The 12,537-nt window shown below is 46.1% G+C and overlaps 1 protein-coding gene across 7 annotated transcripts in view; it reads left to right on the forward strand.

The window, feature by feature from the left end:
• Window positions 1–12,537, forward strand: part of LOC131671296 (protein turtle-like) — a 160,089-nt gene that overhangs the window by 58,345 nt on the left and 89,207 nt on the right. The window lies entirely within an intron of this gene.

The raw sequence follows: 12,537 nt of genomic DNA on the forward strand, positions 1-12,537 counted from the left end.
CGTTCACCGGAGGGTTGCATGTGTACGCGTCCGAGGCTAAATTCGAGCGGCGAGTTTGGCACCCCGACACAGCTTACGTATACAAGCGGCGACGCCTCTAGTACGATGGAAGAGCGACGCTCATTAGCGCTCGCTTCGACTTGGCCACCGAATCAGTCACCGCGCCGCGCGACAGCCTCCGAATTTCGGTGCGTGAGCTGTTTGCATGAACCGTCTTTCCAGCCACTCGCCATTCGACCTATTTACCGTTGTCCTTTACTTTCCTGCTTCCACGCGACAAACATGTCCGTTGCTTATTTCTGTTTGATCGCAGCTCGACAGTTGCCTTCGGATAAGCTATTACTGTTAATGACTTGGATGGCTTCTGCGAAAAAATTTGCATTAGTTGCTCTATCCTCACGGATAGAGAGCTCCTCATTAAAAGTAGTTACTCAGCTCTTGGCAGAACGAACAATCTGCGAGAAGTTTCTGGCTGTTAAGGCGTAAAGTACTGCGAAGTGATGCTAATGACCCGCTGTACTCGAAATCTCGAGGATACACCGTTTGGTAAAATTTGCCGACAAATAGCCGAGCGAAGAGTTAAACAAATAAAGCGAACGAGCGGTGGAAATAACGGAAGCAGAGAGCGAAAACTCGGGCTGGGGCTTGGACTGGGAGGGAAATGAAGAGGTCGATCACTTTCGTTGCGTTAGGGGTACTTTGCGATAGCAAGTATCAGCCGAGAGATCGCACGACTCTTTCCCTCTCTCTCTCTCTTGCTGCTGGCGCACCTGCACACATCCGTTCCGACAATTCAACTGGGAAATCACTTGTCTCCCGCTGTCGCTCGTCGACCTATCTGCCCGTATTCGCCCTATTCTAGCATCGCCCAGGCATCGACTGCTTCTCTCGTTTTTCCATCTCGTTCTCGTTTATTTTAAGCTGGCGCGCGCGCGGCGCACGATCGCGCTCTTAAAAAACTGCTTCGCTCCGCGTCACTGGCACTATTACGTAGATATTGCTTGATTTTTTATATGCACGCATTGCTGCCTCTTCAAAGTACGTTCGAACGATAAAAGGTACGTTGCCCCATCGTAACATCGTTTTCTGATAAAAAAAATGCAAATCCGATGAAGCATTTGTACTTGAATGGCCGAAGGCAGCATCGAGATAGAATGCGAGGTAGCAGATGTGGCCGACCATAGCTTGAGTCGTGTTACTGGCGGGCGAAACTTTTCAGAGTTCGTATCAGTTGTCGTAGCGGCTGCTTTGAAAACTTGATATCCGTAGCCTTGACGGTGTTTTCACTCGGTCTGCGAGGGCTCGAAGTCGAGCCCGCGCGGGCACGTACGCAAGTTAAAGATGATTAGTCGCGCACAAAAGGGAGTTGCTCTCGAGGAGGGAGCAGTACGGGAGGGTGGGGATTAAGGTCAGGCGGTCCCAGCCGCGCCGAATTACGTATTCATTGTCTGTCCCTCCAAGAAGGATTACCAGCACTTTAATCCTGCTTCGGAACATTTGATCCCGGCCGCCGCACCGACAGCAAGCGCGTCGGCCCGTGCCCAGCGCGGCCCTGCTATCCCCTTTATTGCGCCTGCTGGACGCTCGATCCTCGCAAGGGATTCGACTTGCCCGAGCGCCCGAGCGCCCGACCGCCCGAGCGCCCGAGCACCCGAGCGCTACTTTTCAAACAACTCGCGTACCGAAGCACAACTTTGATGCGATTTACTTTGAGAGCTCCGTCAGACCTTTTATCCTGAATGGAGAAGTGTAAAAGACGAGTCAATATTGACGCCGAGAGCGCTGTGCTCGCTCAAACGGGACAACATCATTGCTTTCGAATTGGCTCGCCTTCGGAAACGCCGTTGCTTCCGCTTTCGATCTCGATTCGTTAGTCAGCTAATAGGTAATCCCCCGGGCGAGTGTTCGACCGAATGCGAAAAAGAAAGCTGCGGATGAAAAGACCGGATGAGGTGTTGAAGGCCGAGAAGAATTAAGGTGGAAGGCAAGCTGGAGGCAGGCGATGCAGACGATCGCCCCGGGCTAGTCAGTCGCGACGGAGAGGGCTGAAAATGAACGCGCCGGCCTGTGAGAAAATCAAGCCGCTTGCCAGAAATTCTGAAGCGAGGATCCTTGGCCGACATTCAATAAAGCTTTCACTCGTGGCACGGCGCCGGTGTGTGCTTGCTCGTGCGCTTGCTCTAATTATTGGCAGACGTGGGAATGGTGTATATAGAGACTGGTCGAGCTCCGATATCCTTAATGATTTTCCACGTCGGCTTTTCACACAAGCCCCTTAATACACTTTGCTCGGCTGACGATTTCGTAAGCTTTAATTGGGCGTCTCGTTCCGACGCCTTGCACGTCAGCACGCGTTGCTACTGCTGTTGCTCGGTCAATTTTTTTTACCTTTATTTTTTATTTTTTATTTATTTATTTATTTTTTTTTTTTTGCTCACTTGAGTACGAGCTCGAGTGATGTTACTAATCGTTAAAGCTTGCCACAAGCGCACGCTTGAACTAAATATTAAAGAAATATGGAAAACATGCTTTACTTTGCTCGGTTACTTTTCGTTAAATATTCTAGAGCTGGCTCGTTGACTGACGAAAGATATTTTCTTTTTATTTCTGCTAATGACTTATGTATTTGGAAAGAACATACATGCACACAGTTACCGTGAGTTTGTCGTAGATCATCCGAGGCGTTAGTTTACTCTTTGAACAATTTTTGTTAGCGTAAAATTGCCTAACGATTATTGCTTACCGTACGAATCACGTATCAACTAATAAAATTTGAATGGAAATAAATTTATTCAACGTAACCAAACTCCGTGACATTTCATATCATAGGCAAATCCTGAATGTTGTTTCTTTAGAATATTGATTTCTAGTCGTGATATTATTACAGTAGCAGTAATTATCGTCATACGATATGCACTTTGTGTCAAATATCTATAGCGGTAACGTGATCAATGTCAACGAGCTTCCCATACATACGTACGTTCAAAGCTAATATTCAAACATAATAGGAAGCCAAAGTCGATGAACGCTATTGAAAGAGCGTGGTGTCCAATTAATTCCGTTGAAACATAAAACGAAGGACGAAATATAATGAAAGACGAAGAATATGAGAAATCACAGGCGCCGTTGCCGAAAACAATGAAAAAATAAGCTAATTGTCAGGTAACGTGATTGTTTTCCCCTGGCTTCGGACTGATTGGCATTTGGCAATGATGGCTCATTGAGTGAACTTGACGCGGTCGAAACAGAAGACAAACAATAAAACGAAATAGACTGTTGGCGTAAGCAGAGCAAAAAGTGAAAAAAAAGTACGGCGAAAAGTAGAAAACAGAAGAGCTTTCCAGCAGGAGCCACTTTCACAGGAGAATCGTATACGCCTTGAGAAGTTCTTTTTATATTCCAACCGTTGTTACCAGAACTCCAGAACTCATTCTAACAGAAAAAAAGGAACGGTTGAAGAGCCAGGATCCTGAGTCTAGAGCGGCCGACATCTATTAGCTGCTCTGCAACGTCTTTCACGCGAAGGAAGAAAGAATCACATTCCGAAGTTTCAAGCTTTGGGGATTAGAGTTTGGGCCTGATTAGCAATATTGCCATTTTCAGATACTTGCAATTGCTTGGCTATCGGCTTAAACGCTTCGCTAACTTGCACGCGAAAATCGATAATTCTATTGACTAATCCTCCCCGGAACATCCGCATCCAACTCTTGAGGCCAAAAATATTGGAACCTCCATAGTCAAGGTACACACGCACGCACGCAAACACTTGTCAGATAACGAAAGCAAGTATAGTTAAAGCAGTGGGAGAAGTGTAGTTAATAGCAATCGATTAGCTCGTGCGCAAGTCTAAGGCGAGGGGAAGTTTGGAGTTGCGCGATAACGTAACAACCACTTATATATATATATATATATATATATATATATATATATATATATATATATATATATATATATATATATATATATATATATATATATATATATATATATATATATATATATATATATATATATATATATCAAAGACAGCTGGGGGTGCGAGGAGTAAGCTGCTTAAGGGCAGCAGCAACATTTCGCACCTGGTACTACTGCTGTTGCAGCATGCCATGCCGATGGTGCCGCAATGATCAATTGACGAGAAGACCTAGGCAGTCGTTCACGCATCGATAATCCAACTATGCTTGACGATGGCAACGCGGCCGCCCTTTCTCGCGGGCCCATCGACGGGATGTCTCACAGGACTGCCTCTGAGAGTTGCTCTATCTCTCTCTCCAGACCTGAACCGAGTTGCTATACCACTCGTTCTGACGGGCAGCGCGACAACCCGCGTTATGTTTCGCAATCGGAAGTGGCTGAGTTATTGTGCACTGTACCTCTTTAAAGGCAGATATCATTAAGCGCAGTCAGTCGTAAGCCACTCGAACTCCGCTTTGAGAGCACCAAGTACTACAATGGTATTGAAGATGCTCCGAGTTCTCGGCGAATACCTCGTTGTCAAATTTCGGCACGTAATTCCACGAGCGGAATTCTGTCGAGAGTACACGGATATCATTCCAAAGAGAGCTCGTTAGTCATAAAATTATGAACTGACTGTCAAGTTTCGCCTTCTACTATCGATCAGTTTGTTCATTTCATAGCTATGTTCGCTCTCGATACATTTTGTGTTCTGCGACGATGTAGCAACGACGATGTGTTGTGAAATGTAGACGTGCCTCTCGGCAGTCGCTAACCTCGAGCTTGTTTGCGGCAAACATTCGAGGCGCGGCCTCTCTTCTAGTCGGAGCCTCGCGCTTCGCCGCGTTGTATTATTAAATCATCGTCCGCTCGCTGGCAAAGTGCACACGGCTTCGTGATTCTGGATAGTGAGCGCCTAATGCCGTACTAGTCCGAGGAAACTACGGAATGCGATACCAGTTAATCCTTGTGATTGACAGTGTGCATCTGAACTGAAATGCTGAAATTATTGGCCGACTATGTTTCTCGCAATTGCCTGCTCCAGCGTCAAACTCATGGAATAATATAACGTTAGCGCATTAATAATCATAACGATGAAAAAAAAAATTAAATAGCGAGGTAAAAGCAAAAAGAGAAGGCATGCATTTGTTGACTGGTAGAAAAGTTGTTGTGAAAAGAACGTTAGAGCGAGCAGCAGGAAAGCATTAAGTGAGAACGAGCAAAAAATGAACAAAAGGAGGAAAAACACCGTCGCGACCCTTTAAAATGGCAAAATAGAGCTTGGCGTTGGCGCTAATAAATTCACCGCAAGCCACTTGGCCTTTTTGTCCTCACAGTACGAAAATAAGGACGCTCCTCGCTTTCTTATGCCTTGCAATTTCTGCGCTTAGCCAAGTAGCGCTCGTTCGACCGGAAGTTGACTTGCTGCTCCGAAAAAGAAGGTCGCCATAATTATTCGTAACGTGATGGTGAGAGATACTCCAGTTGAGAAAAAACGTCCTCGCGGAAAACGCTTGGCGTATTGTCTACCTCGAGCAAACTTTACTTTGATCTTTACTTTGAATATTCTTTGCTTACAACCACTCGTAATTTATCGGAAACTGTCAATTTGCACCTTACGTAACGTGAACGAAGTAGTGAAATTATTAAATGCAATTACATGTTTTCTACAAGTCATTTATTGATTTCATTTGCATTCTTTGCACTAACTATAAAATGTACTTCCGAATGGCTCGCGAAAATGGAAAATGTTTCTTACAAAAGAAAAATTAAGTATAATAAAGTCACATTAATAGTTTGGAAGCGAATACCTTAGCTGTTTGCTAACCGCACTCGTAGCCACGTTAAAATCGTTGTGGTTTTCCGATGGGAGCTGCTCTTTTGCTCTTGAAAATGGCGAACCAGCAGAGCGGGCCGAACTCACTAATTTAATCGTGCCAATTAAAAGCGTGCCGAGCTTACGGCTACGGCTTCCGTGCTGGACGCTAGCTGCCGCTGATCCATCGGGCATTTCCCCGAGGCGAGGGATTTACGCGGAAAGTCGGAAAATTAATACCCTGCCTCTTGACCTTTTCGTTGAGCTTTAGACCTTCCGGCGTTACAATCGCAGCGTTCGTGTGCTGTTGGGACGCATGAGCATTTACTTGCTTCAACTTGACAGGTTTGCCTCCTGGAAGCCTGCTTTATCGCGCACTAGTCTTGTTTGGGGCGTTTCGTTGTTTCTTTTTTGTTTTTTTCCTGTTTATTCCATTAATAAGAAGTTTCGAGTGCTAAATTTGGAGCCGTAATACTAATGATTAAATAGTTAGCAATAAATTCGATCAACTTTCAATCATTCCAAGTTACATCGAAACGTTTAAATTTATTTAAACGAAAATCTTGCCCAATATTAAAAGGTTACTCTACAGTTGTTGTATAAGAATATTATTTGTAATACATTTGGGAAATATAAATATCGTATTATGTGTATAATAGAAATATTTGAAAGCGTAATAATGACTTCCTAGAAACTTTTGTGAAATCGGCACCAAATACAGACGAAGAGTGATTTAGCTTCGACCTAATTGAGCTGCTCGTTGAAGAAACAAAGGGATGAAGCTATTATTTAGAAACGTCCGTTGAAGGCGGAAGCTCCTCTCGAGCTTCAACAAGACTCTGGAGTTCGAAAAAAAGGAGAATCTGAAAGAAAAGATGAAAGGTGCAGAGTTGAAAAGCAAAGTCGTTTGACTTTGTTAGAAGCAAATTGTCCGTCTCGAAATTCTTGCGGTTCTTAGCGCAATAGCAAGCAAGCGCAAGCGAGCAGAGGAGAACAACACTGGATGTGTAACTCGTGAGCACAGCGAGTTACAGGTACAGAGGGAGAGAGTGGATGGAAAGAGGGCATCAGAAAATTTTTCGCGCTACGCTTGGTCTTTCATTTCGCCGGCAAGTTAGGCGGAGGGCGTTAGCCGGGAAACGCGATTTTGCCCGGGTGGATTGCCCAGTAATTTTCTCTTCCGTAGGTTCTCGCTCGCTCGGGCGTCCTCGGCAGGGTCGGCTGGCTACGTGAAAAATCCGATTAGTCCGGGGTAGAAGTTACCGGAGGAAAATAGAGGGCTCCGGCTTATACCAGCGGTCCGCCGACGCCCTTTTCCGCGGCGCACGAGCGCGAGCGTCCGATCGAATGAAAACAAGATCATCGAGCGCAACCCGAAGAAGCCAAAGAGCGCTCGCTCTCTCGAGAGCACAGAGTCGGATGAGATTGACAGTGGAGGAAAACCGAGGGATCCGGCGATTTCAGCGCGGAGAGTCGGAGAAAGGAGGAAGGCGAGGAAGCCGCGGACGGGAATTGGGAGCGACGGACGCGCCAAAACTCGCGGCGTGCCGCACTCGGCCCTGCCAGGCCGTAATTCACTTTGTCGTTCGCCCGCTGATTTTTACTCCGCTGCTCTTGGCGCCGATGCCGACGCCCGACGCTTGTTTCGCCCTCTCGACTTTCTTCGCGAACGCGGAACACGCCCCAGTTACGCCTTCTCCACGCGCCGTCTCATTACGCCCCACGGCCAGAGCAGCTTAACTTCTTGAATCGTTCCGCGCGCGCGCCACCTTCTAATTCGACGAATAGCCTTGCAGTCGGTTAATTTATAGCGTGTGGTTGCTCGCTAATGAATTTTCATTCACTCGCCTGCCGAGTAATAATGACAAACAAATTCAACGCGCCACATCGTAGCCATTACTTTGAACAATGAAGAGGCAAAGAGCCACGACGAAAGCAATAGAAGCAAGGCGTTTTCTCTCTTTTTCTCCTGCTCGGTCTTTGCAATGGGGCAGGCAGATCAACGTTAGCAGTCACTGCTCGTTACTGCAAAGCCGGCTTCAACCGACTCAAAGGCAAATGAGCCTTTTGGGATTCCATTCGAGAGAGATGCTCTGGCTTTTTCTCGTTGTTTTGAATTCTCTATGCGCGGCGACAGCGGCGACAACGGCGAAGTCGACAGGAGGGGAACTAAAGCGGCTGAGTGCTTCCATTACCGCGATGCCTGCGAAACGATAAATGCGCCGAGCATTTAAAGAGTCTCCGAGCGTTGTGCTAACCGAGTTTCCTTACTGATTTCACTATATAGCGCCTCTCGCTTCGTTGCTTGCTTTTAATTATTCCGCATTGTGGCGATGATTGACATCCGAAACGTTATCCCTCCGTTGCATTCGCGACCCCGGCACCCTGGCACCCCGGCACCCCGGCGCACATCGCTTTTCGCTACTGAAACAAGTCTTTGAGAGCGCCCTGTCAATTCCCACAGCTTACCCGCGAGCTTATATTTCCTTGACAATTTGTCAATTATTGTTGAGCTTGTCCTATTCGATCTGCACGTTAATGATCGCGAGCTTGCGCGCTTTCATGACCGTGATATTTCTCGTGCGTGTTGCAGTATGTTTTTTCCGTCTTAAATCAGGGAATAAGAGCTATTATTCGAGGCTGCAGGCCTCCTCGGGCGTAAATCATCATTCGCGCGCGAAAGCCTTTTCCATGCGCAGCCTCGCGCCCAAGAAAGGAATAGGGCTCCCGAGAGCTTCTATTCTTTCTTGCGTCTGAGCCGAGGGAGCTGCAGGCTACCCCCTTCCTTTCCCCGCATCAGTCCTCAAATTTTCTACTTCAGATTCCGCGAATGCATTTTGTCTTGGAGTTGGTTATATTCGCGCGCTGCTGGCAGCGAACTTTGAGACGCGACGGCACGACCCACCTAGAAGCGAGAAAGCGACGAATTTGCTCCGTGGAAAAGGCTCTAACACGCGCATAGTTTGCTAGCTAGATTTTACTTTTGCAAGTTAAGCAAGTCAGCTTTCGTCGATCGTTATTCATGCGAAATTTCTTCGACGATCACGGTTTCTGCAAGTTCAAGCGTTTTACAGATTGATGTCACGAGATATGCAGCACGTCAGTACCAACGATCCCCAACGATCCGTTGAATCTTTCATTGGACAATCGTCGTGGTTTTTGTCGAGGTAAGCACCGGTTAACACTAATAAAAATGGGCGGATAAACGAAATCATAAAAAAGTGGAATGAAGTCATGCCTATACGGTACCATTTGATTGTACCGATTGGGCAAAAGAGTGCACGGCTTGGATGTAAGCCGGGCGTGTCGCGCGTATACAGACGCACATACGGGAAACGAGTATAAGCACGGCCGGGCAATTTTGGACCAAGCGAATAAACCGGATGATTCGATTATCGGCGCGCGGACTTCGCATTTACCGAACGCCCCATAAGAATTGTCTCGCCCACGCGATATTTTCCCGCTTTATCAGTGGAAAAAATGGCGACTTGGCTAGCCGCAAAAATATTGCGCTTCCGGCGGGCGCGTTGGTTGCGCGCAAATGTCATTCCCGTGGCAACTCAATTTTTCACGATTTTACCAAACGAATGTCAATATGAAAGTTCCAACGGTATGGCGCATTTATAACCTGGTTTGACGCGTCGTCGGCGACCAGCGGCGAGTCGGGCTCGATTGAAGTGTAATTTTTCATCCGATCGAGCATAAATAAACGTTTGCCACGAGCATCCGCCAGTGCTCTCAGCGGCACGGTGTGACAAAGCTCAAGCCCGGAGCGAGCGAGTATAATTTGCGGTTGACGAATATGATTTACCGTTTGAAAATTTGGTTATCTTGTTACACGCGACTGGTCTGAAATTCATAGAGCCGCGTCGCGCACAAAGCCAACACGCCGTCGCAGTCGTACAACGCAGGATGTTTACGCGCACTCGGTTCTCTTATTACAGGAGACAACCCCGGGGAAAGCATATTCCAAAGAAGCAGCGGCAGCAAGACGCGAGCGCGTACGCGATGTGAAACGAGCGCGCAGCCTCGTTTCGCGCCGCATCCTTATCCGCCTTTAGAGACGACGAGCGCGGGAGACACACTTCAGGCTCGGAGATTATGAGGCAGATGAAAAAACGCGAGACACGTTGTTACCCCACCGCTGCTGCTCAAAGTTGCTTGTACTTTCGCAGCACTGCTTGCACGCCTGGCTCCTTTTTCTCTTATTTTGCCGCTTCTAGCTTTCTCTTCTTTGCAACTTTTGCACCGCCTTGAGCCTTTGTTTTTTATCTGTCCGCTCGCGCCCCTTGTCTTTCTTCCTGCCCAACTAATCTCTATTATTCGGGATTACGATTCGAGTGGCTGCAGCCTTCTACATTTTAGTCTCTGCTGCTGACACTCGGGAATTTTCGAGACAATCGAGGATAAGTAGCGATTACTTTGAAAGGAGCTCGCTTGCAAAATATAGGATTCCACACTTCGCTACGATGTTCGTTTGAAAATTCAAATTCAAATTGACCGAGAGATGCGTATCTCTCATGTAGTTTTCGTCTTTATATCCACCACAACTACGATAGCTAACCAGTAAATCTCACAAAATATATACCGCGAGTCTAATCTGTTAAGCCGCCACAAACTTGATTCAGCAGTTTCAGCTTGAAGCTAATGCAATGCGTGCGAGCACACTCACAGAGTCTAATCGACTAGTCGAGCAAGCGTCGAGGTATTCGTAATATAGCACCAGCGACAATTAAGTTTGAATGCTTGTGAGAATTCTCGCGAGAGAACGTTATACATGCGGCGAATTAACGCATCGTCACTTGAAAGTGACGCAGAGAGAGAGAGAGAGAGAGAGAGAGGAGAGCGCGCTTTCATCGGCACAACACCACGAAATCTGAATACACTTCTCTAATTACTCAAAGTCTTTTGTTCGAATCACGCACTGACATTCCATTTTTTGTCTATCTCTTAGGAACGTTTGAATCTGATAAATGTTCCATCGAAAGTTAAGAATTTGTTTGACGCGTGCACTTTATGCCGATAAAATCACAAATCCATTCGTTAATTATAAACACATATTTTGACGACCGGTATAATACGAAGCTTTTGAATAGAAATCATCTCAAGTGTTGCAAATTAATGGATCGATTGAAAGCGAGTATTCAAAGATTACATATATATTCGAGAGCGTACGTACATCGACTCATTCGGCAGCGTTGTAAGCAGCACTGAAAAGCGATATGAGTTTCATTTGGCCGAATGGACATAATTACTATGGGCTCATATGCGTGAGTGAGCGAGTGGATTTTATTCAGCGTGTACATACGTGTATATCGCATAGAAACTGAATGGAAAGAGCAGCTCGTCAAGAGAAAATCATCGTAAAATTATCTAGCGTCAGTCAGCGAGTTGATCGCGCCTCTAGCTTCTCTGATTCTCACTAGCAACACCTCTAGTTTTCATATTCGTCAAACTTTGATCGTACGCTACGTACACATATGTGCGCTCTTTATCTTCTTTGCTAATTACAAATATAACTGTTTTGATGAAGAGAGCCATAGCACTCCACGCATGGTATATCGAACGAAATCAAGATGAATTCACGATAAGGAAAATGCCGAAATATTGATGTAACCACTTGGAATGTCTTGATAAACGAATCTCGCAACAAATAATAGCGATATTTTTTATTATCAATCAAACTTTACGCAAGCTTTTATCTTGCTTCATAAAATTTTCCGTCAAATAAAATACACCTACATCTTTTTTATTCCATAGTCAAAAAGTGTTATTCCGCTTAAATTGAGCGGAAATAATAGAGAGAAATATACACAAAGAGTGGTTTTGTCGCTCTAAAAGAATCGGACGAGAAGTACTGAAAAGGGGAAGCGAGACCAACCACGCTCAAAAGCGCGTGAATTATATTGACGCTTTCGTTAGTGCGACCCATCTTTTTTCTCGTTGCAGCTATTTCTTATTGACCCTCGGTTGTCTCATTGTTTTATCGAATGCAATGCCGATGCGATACCGACAGCGAGAAATCCCGTCCAATTGCTTGAAATATATACCGAGTAAAAAATAGGGAGCTGCATACTGACGGAGCGAAGGTGTTAAGGGCACAATAGGTCGTGGTATATTTTTGCTCAAGAATTAATACGGCTAAGGTGTATTTGGGCTCGGAATAAAAATGTTGCGGGTTACGGGACACGACGGCCTAGATTGTTTGTCTACTCTTTTACTCGTTGATGGAGCTGGCACAACAAACTAAGATAAATGACCGAAAGCTTTAAAGCACAAAGTTGACCGGGAGGATAATCTTTGTAATCTTGTGATAATCGAGAAGACGATCGAGCGATAAGGCTCAGGCGATAATGGTTTGGACGTCGCAGCTTGTAGAATAGCAGCAGGTATAGAGTTGGCGCGCTATCGTGCATACTTTCTCTCTCTCGCTCTTTTCCGCACTGGCGTTCGCTCGATCGGCGCTCGATCGCCTTTTGCCCGAGATTCAATTTCCGCTTCTGGCTGGCTGCTCACGCTGCCGCCCCTTGTTTCGGCTTCTGTGCCATCCGTCCGACACCTTTGCTTTTCTTCGACTGAACGTCGATTCCAATCGCGAAATTGCGAACTCACGTCGCTTTCCCGAGTACCTCTATCTACCAAGTCGACCGAGTCTTATCGCGAATGTGTGCACTTTCAGAACCCCGATCTCCACTCAACACCTCCATGTTTCTCTTTGTTTCTCATTTTCATTATTCCACTTGCATGTTTCTATTCCGTTCAAACTT

Source organism: Phymastichus coffea, unplaced genomic scaffold (genome assembly GCF_024137745.1).
Source record: "Phymastichus coffea isolate CEN01 unplaced genomic scaffold, Cenicafe_Pcof_1.1 PCOF00123, whole genome shotgun sequence".
Lineage (NCBI taxonomy): Eukaryota > Metazoa > Arthropoda > Insecta > Hymenoptera > Eulophidae > Phymastichus > Phymastichus coffea.